At 36.0% G+C, this 15,232-nt stretch overlaps 1 pseudogene; it reads right to left on the reverse strand.

The window, feature by feature from the left end:
- Nucleotides 1-12,885: 12,885 nt before the first annotated feature.
- The window catches only part of LOC134385689 (heterogeneous nuclear ribonucleoprotein A1-like), a 35,494-nt pseudogene continuing 33,147 nt past the window's right edge, over nucleotides 12,886-15,232 (reverse strand).

Raw genomic sequence — 15,232 nt, forward strand, 5'->3', positions numbered from 1 at the left:
TCTGAATTATCGTTCATATGTATCTACTTTCTATCTGTACCTAGAAAGCAAACTCATTGAAGACAGGAACTATTCTCCAGTCGTTTTATTTTCAATTCAGTGCTCTGCATAGAGGAATCCTAAAATGATGATGGGCAAATTGTTGATCTACAGTTTGACTAACTAGCGGTGAGACTACTCATAGATGTTGATGGTACTGTTTAATTTCTCTTTGTAATACTAAGTAGGAAAATATTGATATTTGTATATCTCTAAGTCCTGCTTTAAAAAAATACATCAGTCAAATCAGACTTTAAAAATACAATTAAAGCACAAAGCTTTAATCTGGAAGAGTATTGTAATATAGGATATAAATTCAGCTAATGAGCACCCATTAGAGTACGCTATATTATTCAGGTTCAATAAGCAGCTTTTAAAAAATCTAGCTTTTAAGTAAATTGTGTGTTATAAGGTTTCATGTCAGTGAATGTAAGGGTGTGTTGTATTTTTCCCCATTATAACTAAGGTGGAACAGAGGTCTGAAAAAGAGACAGAAACTCTGAATTTTAATCCCATACCTAACAATGACACAGACAAGCTAAGTGATCCAGAGTTCGCATCTTTTGTGATCGGTTTGCTAGTTTGTCAAATGGACACATCCTAATATCTTCTGGGAAATACTGTTCTGGTTATATATTGGTGCACACAAATCACCCTGAAACTTAGTGGTTTACAAGGACAATAACTTTATCGTTATCTTTTTGGTTCTGAGCTCAGCTTAGTGGTTTTCACTCAAGATCTCTCACAAAGTTGACATAAGACAGTAGCTGGGCTGTGAAGTCCAAACGCTAAGGGCTGGTACAGTTGGGGCCTTTTGGGCTCTCTCTCTCTGTTGTCTGTGCACATGGTCTTTCCGTCATGACGACTCGCGGCCCAACCACAAAGAGAGACAGGTAGAGCTTTATCATGTTTTATAACCTAGACCAAGAAATTGCAAAGTGTCATTTCTATCATATTCTATTAATCAAGGCAGCCACAAGGCCCTCCCAGTTTTAAGAGGAGGAAACATAGACTCTACTTCTTGAAGGGAGAGGGGAAACATTTTAGAAGAGCATATGGGACCAAAAGTATTGCTGTGGCCATTTTTGGAAGGTACAATCTACCCCAAAAGCTGTGAGAATCAAGTATCATTACATCCTTTACAATATTTAGAGAGAGAGAGTTCTGTACATAGAGTCGTAGCATTTTGCTTTGGCATAACTTTTGTGTGCTTTGTATTCCTAATTGTGATGTACAGGACACATATACACAAAGATGCACACACACATGCACAAGCAGCTAACTCAACAGTATGGCTGTCTGACATCTTAAACCAATACTTAAAGACAAGAAAGAACAGCCAGGTGTTTCCTTCATTTTTAATAAGAATCTCCATTTTTTTCATCTTGATCATTTATTCTGCTCTAATAAATTGCTTCAGCCAATTTGCCTTTGCTCCAGTTAATACAGAACTCTCCTCTGCCTCATTCTTTTAACATTGCTTGCAACATCTGCAAGCCTTCATTCTCCCTCAGTGAATCATCTCTTTTCATCTTGTAGATGCTGACCCAGTAAACACAAATACATCTGTGAACACTTAAATATTTACTTTTTACCCAGTTTTTTAACAATTTTCTCCACTCTGATCATTATATAATGGATATAGTTCCCCGGCATAAATTTCGATCTGTGAGTTTCAAAGTTCACTCTTCTCTATGCAGAAGTACGGGCTTTTTGTCTAGCAGTATGCTCACTTTTTTTCTGATTATTACCTATGCTACTCCCATTTACTCCATATTACTCATATTATTTATTTATTCAAAGAATGGGAAGATGGTTAATATAATATGCTGTGGCAGAGAGGCAGAACTATTCTTTGAATAGAATGTGAATAAAAGTAATGATATCAGCTAAAGAACCCAAGAAATGGTCCAATCTGCCTTCTAGCAGGTTTGGAATCAAATAACATAGGGTTTGTTTAGATTTCTAGACTAAACATCTTCAAGATGGAGGAAACAGTTACTAGAGCCTCAGAGATTATTTTGTTGCCCTTTGACCTCTAAAGAATCCATTTCCTGACTGTATGAAATCAATCATTTCCAGAAATGTGTATCCAAATCTAGGGATCAGAATAACTAGATTTCTAGTGGACATGCTACCAGTCTAAGATTTACATGGCACTTGGAAAAGTCAGTCTAGCTTCTGGATTTTTCACTTTGGACCATCCACTTATTCTGTTAGAGACACAATATTACCATATAAAAATGAAATTTTAGTATTTTAGTATTTACATATTGAATTTTATTAAAGATTAAATGTGCCCAGATTGTGCTTAGCACACACTAAGCAATCAATAATTGTGAGTTCTTTCCTTTCTGCACCTTAAATCCTCACACAGCACATATCAAGATCTGACATCTGGATAAGGATCCTTAATAGAAGAGCACTGAAGGCCTCCTAGTCTGGCATTTTGTCATTATTTCATTTCCAATTCTTTCAATAAATATTTATGCAATGACTTATTACGTGACAGATACTCAGCTCACCTTAAAAATGATGCAGAACCTCAGTGAGAAGCATTCCTCAGCTGTTCTGTTTATCTTGAACCTTAAGTCTATTCCCTGGCTTTATGTTTTTAGATGGCTTGTCACTTTTCTTGTATTGGTGTTTAAAATCCTGTATCTTAGCACAGATCTTGATCCCCTTAAACTAAGATGCCGGTTTCTGCTTCCTGCCTCACATCTCTTTCCTCAGAACTATATCCTGTCTAGCTAAAAATTTGTTTTGATGCCTGATACAGCCTGGCCAGGATTAATGATTTAATATGTCAAATGTGCTTTAAACACCTCACAGAAAAGAATATGAGCAAGAACAAAATATAAATTGTTTCTTTTACCAATTAAAAAATAGTAAAATTCATAATGTATGTTCTGAATTAATTATTTCCTATTCAATGTTTCCAACCCAGGATTTCTCTCATTTAATCTTTTCTCTCGAAGAGCACCATTGGCATTGTATCAGCCAGGGTCCAGGCGGGAAATCAATGCACACACTTCTATTGTGTAATTGACAAGAGTTGGTGTGTATAGAGCTTAAGTCAGGCAATACAGGAAGCACTTGGACTAGTAAGAGCAGAGGGTCATTGCATGCCTGAGTCTGAAGGGCAAGAGGAGGAAGCAGTTACTAGAGCCTCAGAGATAAAGATATATGAAGAGAGCTATTTGAAGAGGCTGTGGCCTTTGGTGGAGAGGCATCAACCCAGAGCAACCCAGGAGGAAGGAAGCAAGGGAAAAAATAAACACTACAATTTCATTCTCCTCCTATTTTATTTTACGTTATTTTTGCCAGTGATCATTATCTCACTAAACCCAACCAAAAGCCAGGGAGCAAGGAAGCTCATTTGTTATTTCATACAGGTCAGCATTCTGGGGACACAGAGCAGCCTGTAGAAGGGTGAAGAGTGGACCTGGAAGGGCAAATAGGAGAGATCCAGAGCCGATGAATAATCCAAGGTGACAGTGCCATAATAACCATGTAAACAAAATGCTAAGGGAACAACAAGCCAAGAAAGTGAACTCTGGACAGATTTTGATGGCTGGGGAGGCCATGGTGGAAAATAAGTGGAGGATTGGAGCCAAAAAATAATACTTTGGGCTAGTGGTTTATTAAGAAAAAGTACTTGTTTTTAGAAGAATTTGAGAAATTGATACAAATGGAATACAGAGAGAGTGAATGGAAAGGAGTCCAAAGATAGGCTAGAATGCCAAATTAAGTAATTTTGTATTTATTGTATAAATTGTGGGGACTTAGACTATTCTAGGGAAAAGAGTGTTACAATCATCCTACTGTTAAAAAAAGGGGGGGGGGTGGAGAAACTGATAATTGGGTGGGTAGTGACAGCATTTATGCAAGTCTACAACATCAACTATAATTGTATCTTACTCCTTATTCCTTCATACTATGTGCCAAGCACTATTGTAAGTATTTCGTTTATTTAATCTTCATAACAATCCTATAAAATAGGTACTCCATCATCTCTACCATTACTTAGAATTAAACTGAGGCACAGTAAATTAGATAACTTGCCTAAATTCACAAAGCTAGCAAGTGGTGTAGGTGAGATTCAAATCCAGGCAGTCTGACTGCCAAGTTAACAACAGTAATCACTTCCCTATACTAACTCTAATTTCCAGCTCATATGAAAAGTTGGTTTGTTCACTTACTTGTTTTGTTTCATTCTGTTTGTTGATCATAAACAGAGAGATTCATACAAAGTTACAAAAACCTCTTTACTTTTCTCGAAACTCTCTGTAGTGTCCTTTTGAAACTTTCATAGATCAAACTCCTGTCTATGACAATATGTCCCAACTAGATGGTTAGAATCAAAACTAAATATTGTATACTTAAAAAACTGATTGCCATTTAAATAATCGCTCCCTTCATTGAACTGTGGTACCTCATGCTGCCTTACTCCACATTTTCCTGCTAGATATGGATTCTATCCCAATGGTGTTCAAAAGAAATATAATGTAAGTCACAAAAATGAGACATGTACACTGTTAAATGCTATCGTAGCCATATTAAACAAAGGAAAGAGAAACAGGTTGCAAAGTTCAGAAGCAGTCCAGAAGACCGCTCTCACTTATGACAAGTTTGGGGGTCCCCAAAAGTACCCTTACCTCTGACACCAATTGTAAGTTTGGGGCCCATAAGATCACTCTCAGTTTTGGTAATTTGCTAGAAGAACTCAGAACTCACTGAAAGTGGTTATAATCTTGGTTAGGGTTTATTACAGTGAAAGGATACAGGTTAAAATCAGTTAAGAGAAGAGACATGTGGGGCAGAGTCCAGGAATGTCCATGCATAGAGCATCCAGTTGTCTTCTCTCAGTGGGGTCATGCACAGCCCCAATTTTCCCAGCATCAGTGTATACAGTATGCACAGAGTACTGCCAAACAGAGAAGCTCTCCCAAGACTTGGTATCCAACATTTTGTTCGAACTCAGTCATATAGACATGGTTGGCTGCCCAGGAGGCTCATCTTAGCCTCTAGCCACTTCCAAGTTTGAGCTGATACCATATGACTCAAAATGCCCATCATAAACCATACTATTAGACTCTGCCATGGCCCAAGACTTCCAGGCAAACAAAGGCAGTTTTATCAGGCAGCACATCACAAGGGTTTAGAGATAACCTCAAAGGAATGAATTGAAGGCATAAAACAAACTTTTCTTTGGGCAAGATTAAAGTCTTTACGACACACAGTTAGAATTAATTTTAATAATATATTTTATTTAGTTCAATATATCCAAAACATTTTCAACATATAATCAACATAAAATATTGAGATATTTTACATTTTTTCATACTCCTTGAAATCCTGTGGATATTTTACATTTACAGCACATCTCAACTTGGACTAGCCACATTTCAAGTCTTTCACAGCCACATATAATGGGTATTCCACTGGCCAATGCAGCTCTATCCTCTCCTCATCAAGTTTTATATATTCTGTAGGCATAAATATCAGTGTTTTCTAATTTATTTATTATTATAAATACATTTATTATTAGAGAACTTTTCTTATCACATTTAAAACTAATGTGTAAAATACAATATAGTTTGTCAAAAAACAAATGCAATATCAATCTCCTTACCTTCCTACTTGAAATTTACATTTCTGTTCTTTATCTATGTAGTTTTCACTCCTCTGGTATATTTTCCTTACTTTTAGATTGGTTTTCAACTTATTCGTAAAGTGGCATTCTAGATGATTAATTTTTTTCTTGTCATTTATTATTCAATTTTCTATCAGTGTGCCTGATTTTTTTAGTGTTTAACATCTTTTCTCTTCTGATAGCTTCTTTGGCAATTCATGAAATAAGTGCAAGACTTTAGAGAATCCTCCCACTTTGGGGTGTAAACCCTCCTCTTCCTAAAAGGGATGCTTGACATAATTTATTTTCATCTTTGTCTAAAAATATTTAAAGAAGTTTGCAAAAGCCTTGAAAATATCTAGAGCCTACCTAAGTTATCATCAAACTGACCAGAAAGCACTTTTAGCTATTAGAGAAAACATTTTTTTTTTTTTAGCATTCTCTCTTCCAGTTGCAGTTCAACACTTCAAAACTTATATTTAAATGACATTTAAAAAACACTTTACAGAAAGGTAAATGCTATTTAGTATGGCTTAATTTTCCTTGTGTATAAACATTTTCCTTGTGTATATTAAAAAGAGCATTTTAAAAGGTAGCTCTGATGGTGGCTATTAAAATGCCAAGCTGTAAAGGTCCCAGTCTGTCTGTAGGTGCCATAACATTCCTTCTTGGTGCCTCTCTGCATCTGCTGCGTGACCTCCCGGGATAGTGGAGCACATTGTGAGTTAAGATGTACCTTAATTATTTGACGTTAATTCCTTCTTCATTAAAATTGTAGGATAATATTATAGTCTCATGTCTCTCCCTTGTTCTCTTTCTTCAACGATCTTAGAATCATACTTTCTTCCACTCCAGATAATGGGTACCTCCATCACAGGAACCACTTCAGGTGAAGTTGTCCGTGTACATTTTCTGTGGTTGCGTGATGCCCCTTTTGTCTGTAATTATGGTTCTCCTTTGTATTAACTGTACCTATGAGATGGAAAGGTCTGCTTTAGAGTATTCAGTTATTCTGGAATGAGAGCATTCTTCTTACCTAAACATGGGGAGGGTGGGGACGTAGGATTCCATTTACTTATGTCTGGATATTAGACCCTTTTGCCTGGAAAATTAGAACTTTTTTGCAGGAGGCTTGCATTTCCTCTTATATGTATGTGTGTGTATTTGTTAATTGATATTCCAAGAATTTATCACGACCTTTAAAAGCCCTTCCCATTTTCTTAACTGTTGATATATCTATTAAGCAATAGATATGTTGCTTCTCTAGTTAGGACTCTTAAGCTCTTTATCCTCTTATAAGCTAGAAATGTTGTGTCTTCCTCTCTTTGTCCCTTGCCCTTGTAACATTTATGAATGGATGATTGGTGCTGCTTGATGCAGCTGGAACGTGTTCTTTCCCAGTAAGACACTGAGTCATTTTTTCTCTTTCAAATGTTACCTTAAGATCTCCCTCTCCTTTCAAGGCCATAAGTGATTCTCCCTTTACAGCATTATATGATTTACTGAATTGGAATATCACTTCAAAATAATCTGTAGTTTACTGTAAATCAGTGACCTCTCAATAGCCTTACCACCAACCGAATCAATACCTTGACCTTGCATATATAAAGCAGGGTTAGATGAATTTATAACTGAAGCATCTCTAGTTATAAATATCCCTGGATATTTATAGAAAGGTAAAAGTAGAAAGATGTATCTTTCTGGAAAATACCCCTAATATTAAGTATTCAAATAAATAAAAAGTGAATAAACAGTCATTTAGTAGCTAGAAGGTGTGGCCAATATAAAAATTTAAACACAAATAAGCAACCACCCCCACCCAGAAATTCTGTGTTGATGGCCATGGTTGCAGCGTTGCTTTTGAATTTCCCAGAATCTATCCTTAAAGATAGATGCAGTAACTAGGATAGTAAAACAATCACACCATTATTTACCAAAAAAAAAAAAAAAAAAAAGAGAGAGAGAAAGTAAGGAAAGAAATTGAATTAGGCTACAAGATAACATGAAAGATGTCTAGTTAAACCTTAATAATTTTTTAGTTTAAGTATGTCCCATATACTACATGGGACATACTTATAATAAAAATTATATATTGTTCACCTGGAATTCAAATTTAACCTGGAATCCTCAATTTTTGATTTGCTAGGTTTGATAACAAACTCTATATAACCTTACAATCTGTTGTAGTACCAACATTTATATTAGAGGGCAATAATGAGACATCTCACAGATGTAAGAAAAGGAAAACCCTGAATCCCAACAGGTACTTCCTGGAAAGGGCAGTAAGCCGCAGGAGAACAACTGAAACCGGCCAGGTTGTCTACTTTCTCCAGGTGCCGTGAGTGCAAGAGTCCTGCAGTGAGGTCTAAAGAAGCTGGCATAGGTGGGGCCTACTAACCAACCGTAGGTCCCTGCAGGATGAAAGCAGAACCCGCTTGGAATAAATCCAAAATTAGCCCAACAGGGACAATAGACACAAATGAAAAGGAAGATCCAGGAAGTTAGGAAGGACCACAAGCTAGAATATCTCTAGGCCTTATTTTTAACATTTCACAAAAACAATAGAAGAGGGAGCTGTAATGCCTGGAGGCTAGAAAAGGTATCCTAACCCATTTCTCCTTTCTGATTATCCATTATTTGGGGGCTGGTTGAATAAACAATAGTACATCCATATGAAGAAGTAAAGAATATCTTCATATACGACTATGGAGAGATCTCCGGGATACATTAGTGAATGAAAAAAGTGTATATAGTAATAAACCAGATTAAGAAATATATTTTGTGTTCAAATAAAATGTAGAAGTTATAATACAAGGAGATTATATAAGTTATAGAATACAGTCAGTGTTGAGGGATATTTTTTGGCCTGTTTCTTGACTTAATTTTATTTTAGCAATAAAATAGTACAGCTGGTACATTCAAGAACTCTTCGGTACCGCAAACTTTTGCATATAAAAAAGAAGCTGCATGGTAATGATAAATTAATAATAGCTTTGAATCTAAAAATAATGTTGAACCTGACAAGTTTCAGAGAGAAGTGAAATGAAAGGAGAATTTAAGCTCAAATTTCAGCAACAACTACAAAAATTGTTTTCAGAGTTACTCTTCAAAGACAAGGATGCTATAAATAATGCCAAATTATATTTTAAAAGGCAATAAAGTATAAGGAACTGAATTGAGTACATAATAATGAACTTTCTGTTGGGATTTTAAATTGATGATTTCAGTGTATGAGAAGTAAGTTTTGAAATCAAAAGCAGCAATAACAAGGAACAACCTGAAAACAATATGCTGTTAATGTGAGTTTCAGAAATGCTGTTATATGTCACATTTAATTTTCATGCTGATGTGATAAAACTATTTAAAAACTCCTAAATTTGGTTTAGATACACATTTCTTATTCCTCAATGGACCCAACTATAATACTTTCAAAGCTCCAAAGTATTTGTTGAATTATTAAATGAATAATGACAATATTAACATAAATATTACCATATTCATATCTGACTTCACGTAAAAATGGCTTTTTTTATATCTTACAACTTTGTTGATGACAGTCATAATGTTTGGCTGGTTTGTCGTGCTTTAACTGAGGTGTTGGTGAGGATTTTTTTCCCCAAATACTATGTTTTTCTTTTCTGTTTTGGCAGGCTGGCCAGTGCAGGGATCCAAACCAGGGATCCAAACCCTTGTCCTTGGTTTATAAGGCTGCGCTCTAATCAACTGAACTAACTGGCTAGTCTCTTGTTGAAAGTTTTTTTGACCCTCAAGAACTGAGTTAATCTTATTTCTCAGTTTATAGCACAGCACCAATACATTGATATATTAACAATAAATAATATAATAAAAACAATCAATAATAAATAACAATGTATTATTTACTTGTCTTTCCTCTTTACCTTCCATCCCAGTTCACCCCACCCCTTAAGTTCCACAGTTTGTATTGAATGCATGGCCTTTAGATCAATTTCTGTACATTTTTTTACCTCTATGAATATATGTAAAAAAATTAGTATTGATTTTCATTTTTTTAACATTACATAAATGGCATAATACTGTAAATGATGTCCTACTTCTTATTTTTCCCATGCAACATTGTTTTTGATTTTGTACATTTTGATATTGTACATTTTGGCATGTAAATGTAGGGTTTTTTCTTCTGATTATTATTGTATGATATGCATGACTGCATGTTATTCACCAATTCATATATGATAAACTTATAGGTTGCCTCCAATTTTTTCTACTCATATACTACTAAAATAAACATCTTCATAAATGTCTTCTTATTTACCCAAAGGAATCTCTTGGGTATATGTGTCCCAGAGTGAGTGAGTACTTACTCAATTTTACTAAAATATATGCTGACAATTTGCTCTTTAAAATGGGTTTACTAATTTACACTCAAAAATAGAGTACAAGGTCTCCATTTCCTGCCATCTTTAATAGCCACTGATTTATTCAATGTTCTCATTTTTGCCAATTATGTGGTATAAAGTGCTATATGTTTCTATTTACATTTTAATATTATGAATCAACATGAGAATATTATCAACTATTTGGATTTTCCTTGTTTAAATTGCTTATTTAAAACCTTTACCCACTTTTTATATTGGGATTCTTCTATAATTAAATTAATAGACATTTGCCAGTTAAAAATCTTACAAATAATGACAAAAACTGAGGAATTTCTCAAAAAACACAATCATTTGGGTGTGTCAAAGAGGCACAGTTGCCTACCTAAAGAGCTTCCAGTGGCCCAGAGTATAAAATAAATATTCATGAGTTCATGATGATTTAAATAAATGATTGAAACATAAATGCATCGGCAGAACAAACAAATCTGTGCAGAAGAATTTCAAATAATTTATTTAGATATTATTCTATAGAGGAGGTAGAGAATAACACCTCCTCACCCTTAAGTTTGGGCTGCTCATAGTTGACTTTCTTCTAAAGAGTAAGGTATGGAAAGGTGTGTGTGGGCAGGATAAAGGAAGAATGACTTAATGGTGGTGAAACTGATAAATACTGTATCAGTAAGTAATCAAGGTTAACATCTTTGATAAGTTATGCTGATAAAACATACCCTTGATAGAATGTGATGAGAATGGCACTTTACTTCTGTGGTCTTCCACTGTGAAACTCATACCCTTAGTCTAATCATAAGAAAAGCATCAGCCAAGCTCATGCTGAGGAATATTCTACAAAATAACTGACTAGTAATCCTCCAAACTGTTAAAACAAGAAAAATATGAGGAACTGTCACAGTCACAAAGATCATAAGGAGACATTGCTATGGTCTTAATGTGTTCCTCCAAAATTCGTATTTTCAAACTTAAATCATCAGTGTTACAGATTAATAGGTGGGGTCTTTAAAGACTAAATCATGAGAGGGGAAGCCTTCAGGAGTGGGATTAGTGCTCTTAAAAAAGAAGTACAAGGGAGCCGTTTGTCCCTTCTGCCACATGAGTGCACAGCAAGAGGCACCATCTTAGAAGTAGACAGCAGCCCTCACCAGACACTGAACCTGCTGGCACCTTGATCTTGGACTTCTCAGCCTCCAGAACTGTGAGAAAATACATTTCTGTTCTTTATAAATTACTCATTCTCAGATATTTTGTTATAGCAGCACAAACAGACTAAGACAGAAATGATGACTAAATGTAATGTGCTATTGTGGATGGGATTCTGGAACAGAAAGTGGACAGTAGATAAAAACTAACGAAATCTTGGTAAAGTGTGAACTTTAATAATACTGTATCAATATAGATTCATTAGTTGTGACAAATGAACCACACTAATATGTTGACAAAAGAGGGAATTGGCTGAATTGTATATAAAAGATCTTTGTATTATCTTTGCAACTCTTTGGTAAATATAAAACATTCTAAAATTAAAATTAAATATAAAACACCCTAAAATTTATTTTTTTAATGCTGTTAATATTTTCTCCTAGCCTGTCAACTGTCTATTAATTTTGTCCATGGTGACTTTATTGAACAGAAATCTAGACATGATGGTTGCTACAACAAGGAGGTAGTAGTTGAAGTGAAATGAAGTGGAAAAATTTGGGAAGTATTTTAGAGGATGATAAATTAGGTGTGGGGAGCAAAAAAAACCAAGACATTGGGAATAAATTCTAAATATTTTACTTCAGGAATGGAGTAGTTTATTTAGAGAGGATTCATAGTCTTTATCATAATTGTAAAGTGTCCTATTTTCTATCTTAATTTCTAAATGTTTATTGCTGTTCAAAGAAATGTTATTGACTTTTGCATATTGATCTTGCTGCACTGTCCTAATAGTTTTAATAATTTGTCTGCTGATTATGTGAGGTTTTCTCTGTAAATGACTAATTAATTACAAATAGTGAACATTTATCTTTTTTCTTTTATTCACATATGTGCTTTTTCCTTTGTATTTAATTGAACAGAAGTTCCAGAACAATATTAAGCAGTAGAAACATCAGTTTTTGCATCTCCTTTTCTTTTCTGCTATAAGAAATAAATTGTGTAAAATAGACACATATTCTTTGATAGTTTGGTAGAGCTCACCTATAAAACCATCTTTTAGGGGCAAGAATTTAGTGGTAGTTAATAATCTGTATGAATTTTCTGTTTCTGCATCAATTTTGGAGTATCGCATTGCAAAAATATCTATTAACTTAGGATTTCAAATTATTGGCATTTAGTAATTCAGAATATTCTTTGGGATATCTTTCATACCTGTAGCTATTTTCCCTTGTGTTTATTATTTAATTTATTTATATGTTCTCTTTTCCTTGGTAAGTTTACCAAAAGTTTACCTTTCACAATGTCTTTTCAAATGATGAGTTTTGCTTTTTTTATCTTTATTTTTTTTTAAAAAAGATACACTTATTCAGTGTCATGATCAGACTATTACACTTAGCAATCAACAGCCAGCATGGGTGCAAAAAAAAAAAAAATTCTATATTAAAACCCTTTGCTGGAATGCTTTACACTTTCCACAGAACAGAAACTAAAATAACCTGTTATATCATTAGTCACAAATACAGTCCTCAAGTTTTTTTGCCCATACACATGAGTGTTGTCTAAAACATGTCTTCTTTGTAGCAGCTGGGCCCTGCCACCACTGTGCTTGGCTGAGTTCACAAATCTGCTGTAACCGGTAGCTTCCCTGTCACTTCTCTGGCTCTCCTCTACTGCTAAGATTTCTTTCCTGGAAGTTAATTAAAAACCCCTGCCACTGCCATAGCTACCGCTGCTGCTGGAACCATCATAGCCACCTTGATTTCAAGGTTTGGCAAAGTATTGGCCTCCGCCACCATAAGGGCCAGAGCTTCTGCCTCCAAAATTTCCTCTCTTCATGGGTCCAAAATTTGAAGACTGATTGTTGTAACTGCCAAAATCATTGTAGCTTCCACCACCTCCAGAATCGCTCCCATCGTTACCAAATCCATTATGGCTATCCCCACTGCCACCACATCCACCACCACAGCTGCCACCAAAGCCACCATGATCACTGAAGTTTCCTCCACGACCAAAGTTGTCATTCCCACCAAAATCACCTCCATGACCACCACCAAAGTTTCCAGAACCACATCAACCCCATTGGCTGGATGACACACCAGCCATCTCCTGCTTCAACAGGGCTCTCCTTACTCCACAGTTGTGGCCATTCACAGGATGGTATTTCTGAATGACAATCTTATCCACAAAGTCATGGTCATCAAAGGTCACAAAAGCAAAGCCTCTCTTCTTGCCACTACCTCGGTCAGTCATGATTTCAATCACTTCAATTTTCCCATACTGTTCAAAATAATCTCTCAGGTGATGTTCTTCAGTGTCCTCTTTAATGCCACCAACAAAGATCTTCATAGTTAAATGGGCACCTGGTCGTGGAGAATCCTCTTTGGTTCCACAACTCTTCCATACACCTTACGTGGCCTTGCACTCTTGGCTGCATGCACCTCCTCCATAGCGGCATATGTGACAAACCCAGAGCCCCCAAAGCTCTTGGTGTTTGGATCTCTCACTACCACACAGTCCGTGAGCAGTCCCCCACTGCTCACAATGGCTCCTGAGACACTCATCAGTTGTTTCAAAGCTCAACCCTCCAATGAAGAGCTTCCACAGCTGTTTGGGCTCTTTAGGAGACTCGACTTAGACATGATGGCAGTGGGAAGACTTTAACAATGCTTCCTTGGCAGCGTCCATGAACAGACAGGGATAAGCTCGAGTTTTGCTTTTAAAAGTCAACTTTTAATTTTTTTAGTTTTTGGCTTTTTTTGTCATTGGGCCCAGTCATTATATATATATATATATATATGAAAATAGATAATTGCATTTAAAAATAATAACTATAAGAGTTTGGGATATCAAGGAGATAAAATGTTATGTGTTATTTGGGGAGAAAAGTCTAACACCATCTATCATAATCAAAACACCTGACATGATCAAATCCCCTAACATAGTATAGCCACTATAGATGTTATAAAGAGATTTATTTTTATTTTGTATCTTATAATCCTTTATTTTGGAATCCTTCGTTTTGGAATGTTTGAATTAACTGATAACATGCAAATGAGAAAAGGTATTTATTAAGCTAGAAAGTCGGTTAAGGCCATTGCCAAAGCAATCGGCAAAGTATAAATTTAATCACCGATTCTGTTGTAGTCACATATTATGTGCCTCTTTAGACTTCCTCGGGCTCATCTGTCTTCCTCATTGACCGTAACAGGCTCTGAGTGGATTCTAACTGAAGCTGAGCAGCCATGTGTCTGAATTCTCTGTATCACTTCCAGGCTTGGATGAAACACCCAACTGCAAGGCTTTCCCAGTGGCTACCAAAGGAGTCAGGTAATGAAACCTAGTTACTTGAGAGGAGTTAATTCCCTGTGGGATGAAATTCATCTGCTGGGACAAGGGAAGGATTGAGAACAAGCAGATAAGTCTCTCTCCCTTCCTCCCTCTAACAGAATGCCTGATGAATGAATGTTTTTAATACCGTCTGTTCAGAGAGAGTCTTCATAGCAGGGGCCTACAGACTGACCAGATGTGCTTCCTTGTAGCCATCTGGAAGCTCAGCAACTTATCATCATCTCGCTCTTTCTGTCCAAACCACCCTAGTCACTTCCATTTTCCTTCACTATCACTTGCCTGAGATTGCACTCCTCAACTTTGCTCTGGCACTTTGGCATTTTCCAGACTCTTCTCTAGGGAACCCAGGCAAAAGGGATACTATATCAATCACTCAGTGTCCCACAACAAGAAATTCAACATGGAAGAGGATTTACTCTGCTTGGGGAAGAAGAATTACCCACTTTCTAATGGAAAAAGATAGTTTGGGGCATTCATAATTTTGAGGTGCTTTTTCCTTTCCTGACTTTGACAGTGTGGGGAGGGAAATAGCAAGAAATTTGAGTCAATCATGGGCTTGCATTCTTCCCAGTTAACTCACCTAGAATAATATCCCCATAACAAAGGCATATAATCCCTGGTAATGTACCTGGACAGGTCTGGGCCTTCTGAACAATTCAACCATGATCATCTTGGAGCTCTTTTCCACCTCCTAGGA

Source organism: Cynocephalus volans, chromosome 9 (assembly GCF_027409185.1).
Source record: "Cynocephalus volans isolate mCynVol1 chromosome 9, mCynVol1.pri, whole genome shotgun sequence".
NCBI classification, from domain to species: domain Eukaryota; kingdom Metazoa; phylum Chordata; class Mammalia; order Dermoptera; family Cynocephalidae; genus Cynocephalus; species Cynocephalus volans.